A 13,196-nucleotide genomic window follows, 5' to 3' on the forward strand; every position below is an offset into this window, starting at 1 on the left:
ACTGCAATGAATGTATGGACAAATATAAATTTCCCTACACATTTTTTTTTAAATTCTGTGTGTGTAACATGGTGCCTAGAACATGACAGATGCCAGAACATGACAGTTGTTACAATAAACGGAATTGAAACTTAAAGGATGATATGGAGTGTTCCACATGAAGTACGATTGACATTTTAGGCAAGAATAATAGCACAGAGGTAGAGATTTGGAGTCTGAGAGAACATTTATACAGTTCAGTATGGCTAGGCTGGAAGTAGGATTAGGGAGAGAGATGAGACATGGATGTAAATTCCAGCTGGTAACTTGTTGGCATTTGGGGATTGAAAGAAAAAGAACTGGAATTATTCCCAGGTTTCTTCTAGGTCATTGTTGGTGCAAATAATGAGCAATTTCCTCCCTCAAAACAGATTCTTCTTGAGTGTCCAGAAATTTGCAATGTTTTCTCTGTACCTTCTTATCTCTTCTCCTCCAATAACCTTTGTCCCATACTAGAACTGTAGCAGCCATAACAATGGCTACATTATTGTCACCTACTCTGGGACAGGCACGTTATTTATTTAAATCAGAAATAGTTACCGGGTTACTTCCTATATTTTAAGCAGTGGGAAAGACATTGGGCTTAAAATAGAGAACTCACAGTTTAGTAATGAAGGAAGAGCTTTAAATGTTACTTACCAGCAAGAGGGAATAAGACCTCTTATTAATTCATATGCTCTTTCAGCATGGACCAGAAGAATATAACCTATCTTGGTATGGTCAGGGAAGTCATCCCAGGGAAAATAAGCAAACTATAAGACCTGTAGGGTGATTAGGAATTACTTGGTGAAGATCGAAGGAAAATATTCAGGCAAATGGAAGAGCGTATTTTTGGTCCTGGAAGCCAAAGAAAATAGAGATTTTCAGAATTTCAGATTTTCATTAATTCCCATTTAAACTGTTCAACCTCCTCCTGCAAATACATGAGGATCTGGGGTTCTGTGCCTGGAACAGTAGTTACAGATATATAGCTGGATCTGAGAAAAATGGGTGGCTTGGATAAGATTTTAAAATACATTGTGTGGTTTCAAAGCCAGAAAAAAATGGTGGTGTCCAAGAACATTATAATGTGTCTCAATATGGATCTTTTTGAGTTTATCCACTTGGAGCTTTTGGATGCTTGGGATGTGTAGATTCACAACTTTCATCAAAATTGGGAAGGTTTGGGCCGTTATTTTTTTTCAAAATATTCTTTCTTCCCCTTTCTCTCTCTCTTCTCCTTTTGGGACTCCCATTAAGCATATATTCATACACTTTATGTTTTCCACAGGTTTCTTAGGTTCTGCTCATTTTTTCTTCATTCTTTTTTCTTTCCACTCCTCAGACAACAATTTCAATTGACGTATTTTCAAATTCACTGATTATCTGAGCTTCCTAAAGGATATTTTCTGTCAATTTCTCTTTTCTTTTGAATGGATCTCACTTTCTGTCTCTTTGCAATGTTTTTATAATTTTTGTTGAAAATTGGACATTTTGAATGTTATTATGTGATAACTCTGGAAATGAAAATTTCTTCCCTCTTCCCAAGGTTTCTTGTTGCTGTTTGTTTTGGATTGTTGGTTTGTTATTTATTGACTTTTTAAATTATTTTGTAAAGTCTGTATTCTTTGATGTCATGTGTGGTCACTGAAGTCTGTTCCATTTAGCTTAGTGGTCAGCTAGTGATTTGATACAGATTTCTTTAAATCCCTTGAGGAAAACAAAATGCTTTCCTGTTTTTGCTGTTTGGCTCTGTATAGTAGTACTTTATAAAGATTAGTCAGGCCATTCATAATTCTACCTTAGTCTTCACTTCCTGCTTGTATAAAGCCTAAAGGTCAACCAGAGATGATAGCTTAGGGTCACCTCAGGTCTTTTCTGAAAACATGTCAATCCTGGGCATGTGCATGAGCATCTAGATTTCCTGGTATATGTGTGAGCTTTTCTAAGCATTTCACCCCCCCCCCATATATCTTCTTCTACAGCTTCTTCCCTCCCAGGATTTTCAGTGTGTCTGCCGTTTGCCTCCTCCATTATTCTGTGACCCACACAGCTGCAGCTAGTGTATCTGCGTTTAAATGTTTCCAACAAATGGTGCCTCAGAGGCTTCTTCAGCCTTGAAAACATTCTTGAGCCAGTCTCTCAGGGAACCACCAAATAGGTCAAAACACAACTGCAATTCTTTGAGAACAAGTTTTGTATTGTCCCCTCTGACTTCAGCAAATTTCACCAGGTGCACACATTACCATTTTCACTATCACTGTGCTGGGAGGTGGGAAATGGTAAATGGGTAAGTTAAAATGTCTAGAGTGTATTATGCAAAGTGAAATAAGTCAATCAGAGAAAGACAAATACCATACGATTTCACTCATATGTGAAACTTAAGAAGGAAAGCAGATGAACATAATGAAGAGAAGGAAAAATAAAATAAGATAAAGACAGAGAGGGAGGGACGCCTGGGTGGATCAGTTGGTTATGTGCCTGCCTTTGGCTCAGGTCATGATCCCAGGGTCTTGGGATCAAGTCCTGAACTGGGTTCCTTGCTCAGTGGGGAGCCTGCTCCTCTCTCTGTCTGCTGTTCCCCATGCTTGTACTCTTTCTGGCAAACAAATAATTAAAATCTTAAAAAAAAAAAAGACATAGAGGGAGGCAAGCCATAAAAGACTCTTAAATATAAGAAAAAAACTGAGGGTTGCTAGAGGGGGCATGAGTGTGGAGATGTGGTAACTGGGTGATAGGCATTAAGGAAAGCACTTGATGTAATGATCAGTGGGTGTTATATACAATTGATAAATCACTAAATTCTACCCCCAAAACTAATACCACACTATATGTGAACTAACTTGAATTTTAATAAAATCTTGAAAGAAAAAAATGAAATAAAATGCCACTATGTTTCCTTACTGAAATTTAAACACTTTTCTGGTTGTCATAAGTTTCTAACTAGATTCCAGCGTTCTAAAAACATTAGTTCTGACAGGGTTTTTTTGTTTTTGTTTTTGTTTTTGTCAGATTAACCTTTGTTTTAGTGGAGACATAGTGCTTAGAATTCCCTATTTTTCCATTTGCATTGCAGTCAAACACTGATGTTTTTAAGTTGTGTATTTTGTGGATATCTTAGCAGCTTTTCAAAAAAAAAAAAGTTCCAAACCTTAACATGTTTTTCTTAGAACATACTTCTGCTCTCAGAACTTATACCATATTCTCAGACTTCATATCATATTCTGACCTATAAATGGTGGAAGCTTTAGAGGTGAGGATTAAGGTATAGGCCATAATAATGACTGTGGTGAGGAGTCAAGGGTAAGCAGGGTACACCTAATGTCCTACATGGCTGCCTTTATCCAGAAGCCCCTCAGCCCATAAAAACCTGAAGTCTTATTTCTAGCTGAAGCCTTTCCCACTCATAAACTGACTTCATGATCACATCTTTTCAGAGACCCCACATCAGCTAAAAAAACTTGAGGTTACACATCTACACATGAGTATATGTATGAGCTTTTCTAAACATAGGAAATGTCTTCCAGTATTTATCTTCATCCTAGTCTATTGCTCAATGATCCCAGATTTAAATCATATCTGCATCCCAGCACTGTGGTAGTGGGCCTGTCCAGGGAGGAACAATAGGCTGCACTATAGGATCAACAGGCCAGGGAAGGGGAAACACTATCCCTAACAAACATTGTGAACAATGGGTGTCATCCAGAGGAGGGAACAGGTGAGATTTCTCTCCTTTATCTTAAAACTACCAGATGGTCTTTCGAACTGGGAGGTTGGGCTGGTGCATGCATTCAGGTATATAAAATGGCATCCTGGGGCACCTGGGTGGCTCAGTGGGTTAAAGCCTCTGCCTTCGGCTCAGGTCATGATCTCAGGGTCCTGGGATCGAGTCCCGCATCGGGCTCTCTGCTCAACAGGGAGCCTGCTTCCTCCTCTCTCTCTCTGCCTGCCTCTCTGCCTACTTGTGATCTGTCTCTGTCAAATAAATAAATAAAATATTTAAAAAAATAATAATAAAAAAAAACAAATAAAATGGCATCCTGAATTCTGAAGGAGCTGAACTATGATGATGTCATTGAATAAGAAAACAGTGTATTATATCTATCTGTGGGCTTCAAGAGGAGAGCAGACATAGATAAGAGAGTAGAAGTGAAGGCTTGTACTATATTGGGCACAATCTAGATTTTTGGAACTGGACCTATATGCCATAGTACAGTGGGCTCACTAGAATTTGAGTAGAGTGGTGAAAACCTTGGTATATGTGCTAGGGGTGGCAGATGGGCAGAATGGTTAGTGTTACTATGGCCCCCCTCCTAGACCAGGAGACTCCAGTGTGTGAACAATACTTGTGTCTTAGAGCTTGAGCTGAAGATCTCATAGAAGAGATCTATGTGGTACAGGGCATAGTTCTAAAAGAACTAGTTGACCCTTTGCCATAGTAGACCAATGATGAATATGTGGAATATGTTAGTGAGGACCCTTATGTATAATTTATTAAAGCTGCATTAACTGAGAATGCATATTGTGTGGGCTTTGAGATTATATGGAGCTGCCTGGAATAGCTATAATGACCCTAGTATGGGTAAGGCATGTCAGAGATGTGGCAAGAACTTGAGATTTTCTCAGGCAAAGGATAAATTTTGGTTGGCCTGTTTACCAGAAACTTAATTTTTTTTTACCTTCAGCAATGCCTTGTCCAAAGATGTGGCCATATTTTGTGGAAAACCTCATCAAATATTAGACTGAATCCTGACTACAACCTTTCAGCCCTAGGCTATCCTCTTCATCCAGCATGGACAGATCCCAGAAGACCTTTATTTAGGCAGTCCCACTACAAACTCTTTATCCATTGTTCAGTACCCACAAAGAGGACAAATATAGCAAACTTGTCATAGGGAAAGCCTTCCCACAAATCCAGTGAAACCTGATTCCCCACTGTGAAATATAATCACTCACACTTTTCATCATCCCTTTTATAATGTTCCCTTACCTCAACAAGGATATTTTTCATCCTTGCTCCATATTGCTCACCCTCAATCCCCTTCTTTTTTAAGATTTTATTTATTTGAGAGGGAGAAAGAGAACACACAAGCAGGAAGAGGGGCCAGTGGAAAGGGAAAAGTAGATTCCTCATTGAGCATGGAGCCGGATGTGGGACTCAATACCAGGACCTTGCTATCATGACCTGAGCAGAAGGCACCACTTAACTGACTGAGCCACCCAGGCACCCCATCCCCTTCTCTTTCTTGACTCCCTTTTTTGGGCCTTTCCTTAGTGGAACTTGGTGCTAAAGTACAGGATATACAGATGATCTATCACAAAGGAAAGGAAATGGCCATTTATGATGAGATTTCTGATGCAAGAGGTATCAACTAGGTTTGGGAAGAATTGAAATTGTCATTTCATCAAGTCTGGAACATCTTGTCCTGTCACAAATTCAGTAGTATTGACTCTTGACAGTATACTAGTTTATCAAATGGATAAAATCAAAAATCCTAGAGACAAACCATGAGAGACTGTGGACACTGAGAAACAAACTGAGGGTTTTGGAGGGGAGGGGGGTGGGGGGTTAGGTGATCCTGGTGGTGGGTATTATGGAGGGCACGTATTGCATGGAGCATTGGGTGTGGTGCATAAACAATGAATTTTGCAACACTGAAAAGAAATGAAATAAAATAAAATAAAATGGAAAAAAAATAAGAAAAGTGAAAAAAAAAACCTAAAAAAAAATCCTAGTGTGGGATAATGTTGTGCCTTGGTGTGATGGACAGTGCCTAAATCTGAGCAGGGGTTACTGGAGATGTGTGTAGTGGCACTGAAGGACCTGCTATGGGAAAGTCATACTTTGTTTATAGAAAGGGTGAGGGTTTGTTTTAGTTTTACTTGTTTCTGTTTTGCCTACATCCTTCTGAAAAAAAGAAAACATTTTTACAAATTGACTGAGAAGCACTAATTTATATTCTTATAACTTATTTGCTGCTTATTGAGATTATGCCTATGTGAGACATTTTGCAACTCTTATTATTTTATTTTATTTTTTTATTATGTTCTATTAGCCAACATATAGTACATCATTAGTTTTTGATATAGTGTTCAATGATTCATTGGTTCCATATAACACCAAGTGCGCATCACCATACGTGCTCTCCTCATTACCCATCACCTGGTTACCCATTCTCACACACCCTCCCTTCTATAATCCTCAGTTTGGTGCCTGGAGTCCAGAGTCTCTCATGGCTTGTCTCCGTCTCTGGTTTCTTCCCATACAGTTTTCCTTCCCTTCCCCTGTGGTCCTTTGCACTATTCATTATGTTCCACATTTGAGTGAAACCATATGATAATTATCTCACTCTGCTTCACTTATTTCAGTTGGCATAATCCCCTCTGGTTCCATCCATATCAATCCAAATAGGGTGTATTCATCCTTTCTGATGGCTGAGTAATATTTCATTGTATATATGGGCCACATATTCTTTCTTTTTTAATTAATTAATTTATTTTCAGAAAAACAGTATTCATTATTTTTTCACCACACCCAGTGCTCCATGCAATCCGTGCCCTCTATAATACCCACCACCTGGTACCCCAACCTCCCACCCCCTGCGACTTCAAACCCCTCAGATTGTTTTACAGAGTCCATAGTCTCTCATGATTCACCTCCCCTTCCAATTTATCCCAACTCCCTTGTGCTCTCTAACACCCCTTGTCCTCCATGATATTTGTTATGCTCCACAAATAAGTGAAACCATATGATAATTGGCTCTCTCTGCTTGACTTATTTCTCCAACACATGTTGTTTCCTGTTTTGTTAATTTTGATCATTCTAACTGGTGTAAGGTGATATTTCAATGTGGTTTTAATTTGAATCTCCTTGAAGGCTAGTGATGATGAACATTTTTTCATGTGTCTGATAGCCATTTGTATGTCTTGATTGGAGAAGTGTCTGTCCATATCTTCTGCACATTTTTTGACGTGTTTGCCTGTTTCGTGTGTGTTGAGTTTGAGGAGTTAATTAGATCCTGGATATCAACCTTTTGTCTGTACTGTCATTTGCAAATATCTTCTCCCATTCCGTGGGTTGCCTCTTTGTTTTGTTGACTATTTCCTTTGCTGTGCAGAAGCTTTTGATTTTGATGAAGTCCCAAAAGTTTATTTTCGCTTCTGTTTCCTTTGCCTTTGGAGACATATCTTGAAAGAAGTTGCTGTGGCTGATATCGAAGAGATTACTGCCTATGTTCTCCTCTAGGATTCTGATGGATTCCTGTCTCACGTTGAGGTCTTTTATCCATTCTGAGTTTATCTTTATGTACGGTGTAAGAGAATGGTCGAGTTTCATTCTTCTACTTATAGCTGTCCAGTTTTCCCAGCACCATTTATTGAAGAGACTTCTTTTTTCCACTGTATATTTTTTCCTGTTTTGTTGAAGATTAATTGACCATAGAGTTGAGGGTCCATATCTGGGCTCTCTACTCTGTTCCACTGGTCTATGGGTCTGTTTTTATGCCAGTACCATGCCTTTTCGGTGATCACAGCTTTGTAATAAAGCTTGAAATCAGGTAACGTGATGCCCCCAGCTTTATTTTTGTTTTTGAACATTTCCTTAGTGATTCGGGTTCTCTTCTGATTCCATACAAATTTTTGGATTATTTGTTCCAGCTCTTTGAAGAATACTGGTGGAATTTTGATCAGAATGGCATTAAAAGTATATATTGCTCTAGGCAGTATAGACATTTTAACAATATTTATTCTTCCGATCCAAGAGCATGGAATGGTCTTCCATCTTTTTGTGTCTTCTTCAATTTCTTTCATGAGTGTTATGTAGTTCCTCAAGTACAGATCCTTTACCTCTTTGGTTAGGTTTATTCCCAGGTATCTTATGGTTCTTGGTGCTATAGTAAATGGAATCGATTCTCTGATTTTTTTCTGTATTTTCATTGTTAGTGCATAAGAAAGCCACTGATTTCTGCACATTGACTTTGTATCCTGCCACATTGCTGAATAGTTGTATGAGTTCTAGTAGTTTGGGGGTGGAGTCTTTTGGGTTTTCCATATAAAGAATCATGTCATCTGCGAATAGAGAGAGTTTGACTTCTTCATTGCCAATTTGGATACCTTTTATTTCTCTTTGTTGTCTGATTGCTGTTGCTAGGACTTCTAATACTATGTTGAACAAGAGTGGTGAAAGTGGGCATCCATGTCTTGTTCCTGATCTCAACGGGAAGGCTTGCAAGCTTTTTTCCCATTGAGGATGATATTTGCTGTGCGTCTTTCATAGATAGATTTGATGAGGCGGCTTAACCCACTGAGCCACCCAGGCGCCCTATCCATGCTCTTGTTTCTTTATTGATTTTCTGCTTCAATGATCTGTCTATTTCTGAGAGAGGCGTGTTAAGATCTCCAACGATTAGTGTATTCATATCAATATGACTCTTTATCTTGATTAACAGTTTTCTTATGTAATTGGCTGCTCCCATATTGGGGGCATAGATATTTACAATTGTTAGATCATCTTGGTGGATAGTCCCTTTAAGAATGATGTAGTGTCCTTCTGTATCTCTGACTACAGTCTTTAGTTTAAAGTCTAATTTATCTGATATGAGAATCGCTACCCGAGCCTTCTTTTGAGGCCCATTGGCATGAAAGATGCTTCTACATCCCTTCACTTGCAGTCTGGGTGTATCTTTAGATTCAAAATGGGTTTCTTGTAGACAACATATGGATGAGTCCTGTCGTCTTATCCAATCTGCAACCCTGTGCCATTTTATGGGCGCATTTAGACCATTCACATTGAGAGTGATTATTGATAGATACGTTTTTATTGACATCGAGTTACCTTTGAAGTCTTTCTTTCTGTAGACTGTCTCTATATTTCTTTATGTAACATTTTAAGCCCACTTTTGTATTTCCTCGTTCCTTTCATAATTAAGAGAATCCTAGTCAAAAGAATTATCATACCATAACACAATGTTTTTATTTTTTGTTCCAAGAACTAAAGTCTTACCCCTGATCTGAGCTGGATCTGATTCCTTGGATGAATGCCAAGGGTAAGAGTTCTCTCCTGGACAAAAATGGGCTGACTGCCTAACCTGGGAGTATGAGATATTTTCATAAGAATGCATTATTTCGGTCCTATGTGAGTGATTTTACTAGACTGCGTATAACCCACAAAGGCGATCTCCCAGTTTCAGTGGGTTTACTCCCACATATTTTCAGGGCAGAAACTCCTATAGGCATGACTCTTCTCTCAAGTATTTCCAGCTTTCAAGCACCAGGTCTTTCTTCTCTTTCCCTCTTTTCACTAAATTTCTGAACGCAGTGGATTTTATCTCCCCTTCAGAGATATTTCCAGGATCCATTCAGTATCTCTTATATTTTTTGTGTAGAAATGTTTAATTCTCAGGTAGTTTCTATCTCAATTCTTATATATTCCACCCAGTACTTAAAATGCAAGCCAGATGTTCAGTAGCTACATCTTGGTGTTGAATGTTGAACCAGACAGCATTGGGGAGGTGAGATATGTTCTTAATCTGATGTTTTGTGAGGGTCAAAAATGAAAGTCCCAATCTAAGCAAAGATGATTTGAAATGTGTGTGGTCGTGATGTAGGTCCTGCCATGGGAAGGATTACTTCATGTATGGGATTAAGAGATTGCCTTATTTTTATTTGTTTCTGTTTATCTTTACAGAAGGGGCTGCAGTCCTGATTTCCTCAAGATGAGAAGAAGATGGATGAAGATGTTAAATTAACCATGGTCAAAACAGTTTCATGAAAAAAGCAAACAGGTATATATAATTGGTATACTTATTTATTTGTATATTTTTGTCTTGACTTTTTAAGTGCATACTAGTTTTGCTCTCTGTGTCATTTTCCCCAGATCTTTCTATTAAACATTAAAAAATTTGAACATAAAAATCATTTACTGGACTTTTACTTTTGGGAAGATGATATAGAAATACATTTCTCTACTCTTCCTGGTAAGTAAAACTAGGATCCTGGACATTTTGCACAAAACAGCAATAAGAAGACTTTGAAAGGTGGAAAAAATAAGGAAAAGGAGTTATGGAACTCAGGTCCTGAGGAACAACATCATGGTGAATTTCATGGGTTTTCTTTTTGCCTAATATGCTCTAGACTGGGTACTGACAAAGGTGGCAACCTGGAAAATTCAAACTATGCACACAAAAATCCCAAGAAAATCCTGCTCACGCTAGCCAAAGGACCTGGAAAGTAGAATGCTAACATTGCAAATTTTTAGACATAATTATTCTTCTCCAGTCAAACATCACAGGAAAACTCTGCCCCAACCCCAACCCCACCAACAAAGGCAGGGTGTGATCCTAGACTTCCACCTTCAGCAGGCTGTTAACAGGAGCTCTAACACCTTCTCTACACAGTGATAACAGCTTTCCTCCTATGGTGTCAGTAAAGACCACATGGGTAGTCTGGATTTCTACCCCTACCCAGCGGTACCAAGTTACCTCTTTCCCTCCACATTTCCATTGTACCACCGGAGGTCCAGTGGGGAATAGGGACTGTCACAACCACCATACTGGAGGTCACCAGGTGAGTAGTAAGGAGGCATTCCTGACTCTCCAAGCCTGTGGAATATTAAATTGAGGTTTAATGGAGATCTGAACTCTGAATCCCAATCAGCAGTGATGAGAAGCTCCCACCAAGTATGAATGGAGGCCAAGTGGGAAACTTGAACTTCTACCCTGACCTGGGAGTAACAAGGGGGCATCTTATTCATTCCCTGTTAGAGCAGTGTGAAAGAAAGCTAGATAAAACACAAGATTTAAATTAAATCCAGAATCTCATAACATAAAACCCCAATGTCCAAGTTTGATCAAATTTTTTTTTCAGGGGCACCTAGGTGGCTTAGACTTTTAAGCGTCCAACTCTTGGTTTGGGCTCAGGTCATGATCTCAGGGTCATGAGATCAAGCCCCATGTGGGGCACTGCTCTCTCCACCTCAACCCCTCCCCTTCTCTAAAACAAACAAATACAATTCTTAAAAAGTTATTTTCAGACTTAGAACCAAGCATATATCAACATGAATTAATAAAAGACAGTACATAACAACAGCAACATACAGAAATGTTAAAATTATCGTGCAAAGATTTTAAGCCAGACATCCTAAAAATGCTTCAATGAAGAATTATGAGCACATTCAAGAAAAAAAAAAGAAACTATCATCAGTGAAGTAGAATGTCTCATAAAAAAAGAAACTTTAAAATACAATAATCAAAATTTAAAACTCAGCAAACAGATGAACAGCAGAGTGGAGAGGACAGAAGCAATAATAACTGAAATTGAAGATAAAGTGATAGAAAGTTTTCTATCTGAATAACAGAAAGTAAGTACACTGAAAAAAGAAAGAAAGAAAGAAAGAAAAATCTCAATGACCTATAGGATTCTAACAGAAAATGTAGCATTTGACTTATTAGTATCCCATAGAAAATACAAAGAGTAGAGCTTAAAGGTATTTGAAAACATAATGTTTGAAATTCCCCAAATTTGGCAAAGGACATAAAATTACATATAGAAGAAGGTAATTTTATCCTATTTTATTTCTTAAAAATACAATAAGATAGAAACAGAGAGAGAGGCACACCATAAGACACTCTTAGCTACAGGAAACAAACTGAGGGTTCCTGGAGGGAAGGTGGGGAGTGGGTGTCATAATTGGGTGGTGGGCATTAAGGAGGGCACTTGATGTAAATGAACACCGGGTTATACGCAACTGATAAATCACTAAATTCTGGGGTGTCTGGGTGGATCAGTGGGTTAAGCCTCTACCTTCATCTCAGGTCATGATCTCAGGGTCCTGGGATTGGGTCCTGGGACTGGGTCCCTCATCAGGCTCTCTGCTTGGCAGGGAGCCTGCGTCCCCACCCACTGTCTTTCTCTGCCTGCCTCTCTGCCTACTTGTGATCTCTGTGTGTCAAATAAATAAATAAAATCTTTTAAAAAAATCAATAAATTCTACTCCTGAAACTAATAATACACGCTATGTTAACTAAATTGAAATTAAATTAAAAAATATAAAAGAAGCTGAGATAATGCCATATGAGATTAAACCAAAAGAAATCCACACCAAAACACTTCATAGTCAAATATCTAAATACTAGACCAAGAAAAAAAAAAGGTTCAAAATACTGAGAAAGTTACTTACCTATAAGGAAAAACAAATTAATAACAATGGATTTTTCATCAGAAACCATGGAGGATAGAGGCGCCTGGGTGGCTCACTTGGTTCAGTGGCTGCCTTTTGCTGGGGTCATGAGCTCGGGGTCCTGAGATCCAGCCCTGCATAGGGTTCCCTCCTCAGTGGGAGTCTGATTCTCCCTCTCCATCTGCTGCTCCCCTGCTTATGCTCTGTCACTCATGAACTCTCTTTTAAGGAAATACATATTTTAAACAAATCCATGGAGGACAGAAAGAAGTAGCATATCATTTTCCAAATGCTGAAAGAAAGGAACTATGAAGCCAGAATCCTCTATCAAAAAAAAATCTGGAAGAGAGGAAAATGAAGACATTCTCAGATGAAGGAAAACAAAAAATTGTTCATGAGCATACCTGTCTTAAAATAATGGCTGAAAGAAGTTCTGACACAACAAGTAAATGACAAAAGAAGGATGAGCACTGGATGTTATATGCAACTGATAAGTTACTGAACTCTACATCTGAGACTAATGATGTACTATATGTTGGCTAATTGAATCTAAATTAAAAAAACAAAGGAAGAGAAAAATGACATAGTAAACAAAGATATGGGTAAAAGCAATATACTGCCTTCTCTTCTTGAGTTTTCTAAATTATGTATGATAGTTGAAGCAAAAATTATAATGCTGTCTGATGTTTTTCTACATACATGTAGGCAGAGAGCAGGCAGAGAGAGAGGAAGGGAATATTTAAGATGATTATTTTATAATCACGGAAGGGTAAAGGGATGTAAAAGAGTGGTAAGATTTTTACTTTGCTCTTGAATTGATTAAATGACACCAATAGACCCTGCAAAGTTATGTATTTATAATGAAATACCTAGAAAAACTACTAACAAAAGTATAAAAAGAGATACACTTAAAAACAGTAGACAAATAAGGGAATTCTAATACGTATCTACAACCCACAGAAAGGCAGGAAAAAGAGGACAGGAAAACAAAAAATAGATGAAA

At 38.3% G+C, this 13,196-nt stretch overlaps 1 long non-coding RNA gene across 2 annotated transcripts in view; it reads left to right on the top strand.

Annotated features, from left to right (window-relative positions):
* The window catches only part of LOC116583377, a 175,245-nt gene that overhangs the window by 107,556 nt on the left and 54,493 nt on the right, over positions 1-13,196 (top strand). For both annotated transcript variants that reach the window (XR_004282703.1, XR_004282702.1), the window contains one exon: positions 9,704-9,800. This is a non-coding gene — a long non-coding RNA (uncharacterized LOC116583377). The remainder of the gene's footprint in view (positions 1-9,703; positions 9,801-13,196) is intronic.

This window comes from Mustela erminea, chromosome X (genome assembly GCF_009829155.1).
Source record: "Mustela erminea isolate mMusErm1 chromosome X, mMusErm1.Pri, whole genome shotgun sequence".
Classification (NCBI taxonomy): Eukaryota; Metazoa; Chordata; class Mammalia; order Carnivora; family Mustelidae; genus Mustela; species Mustela erminea.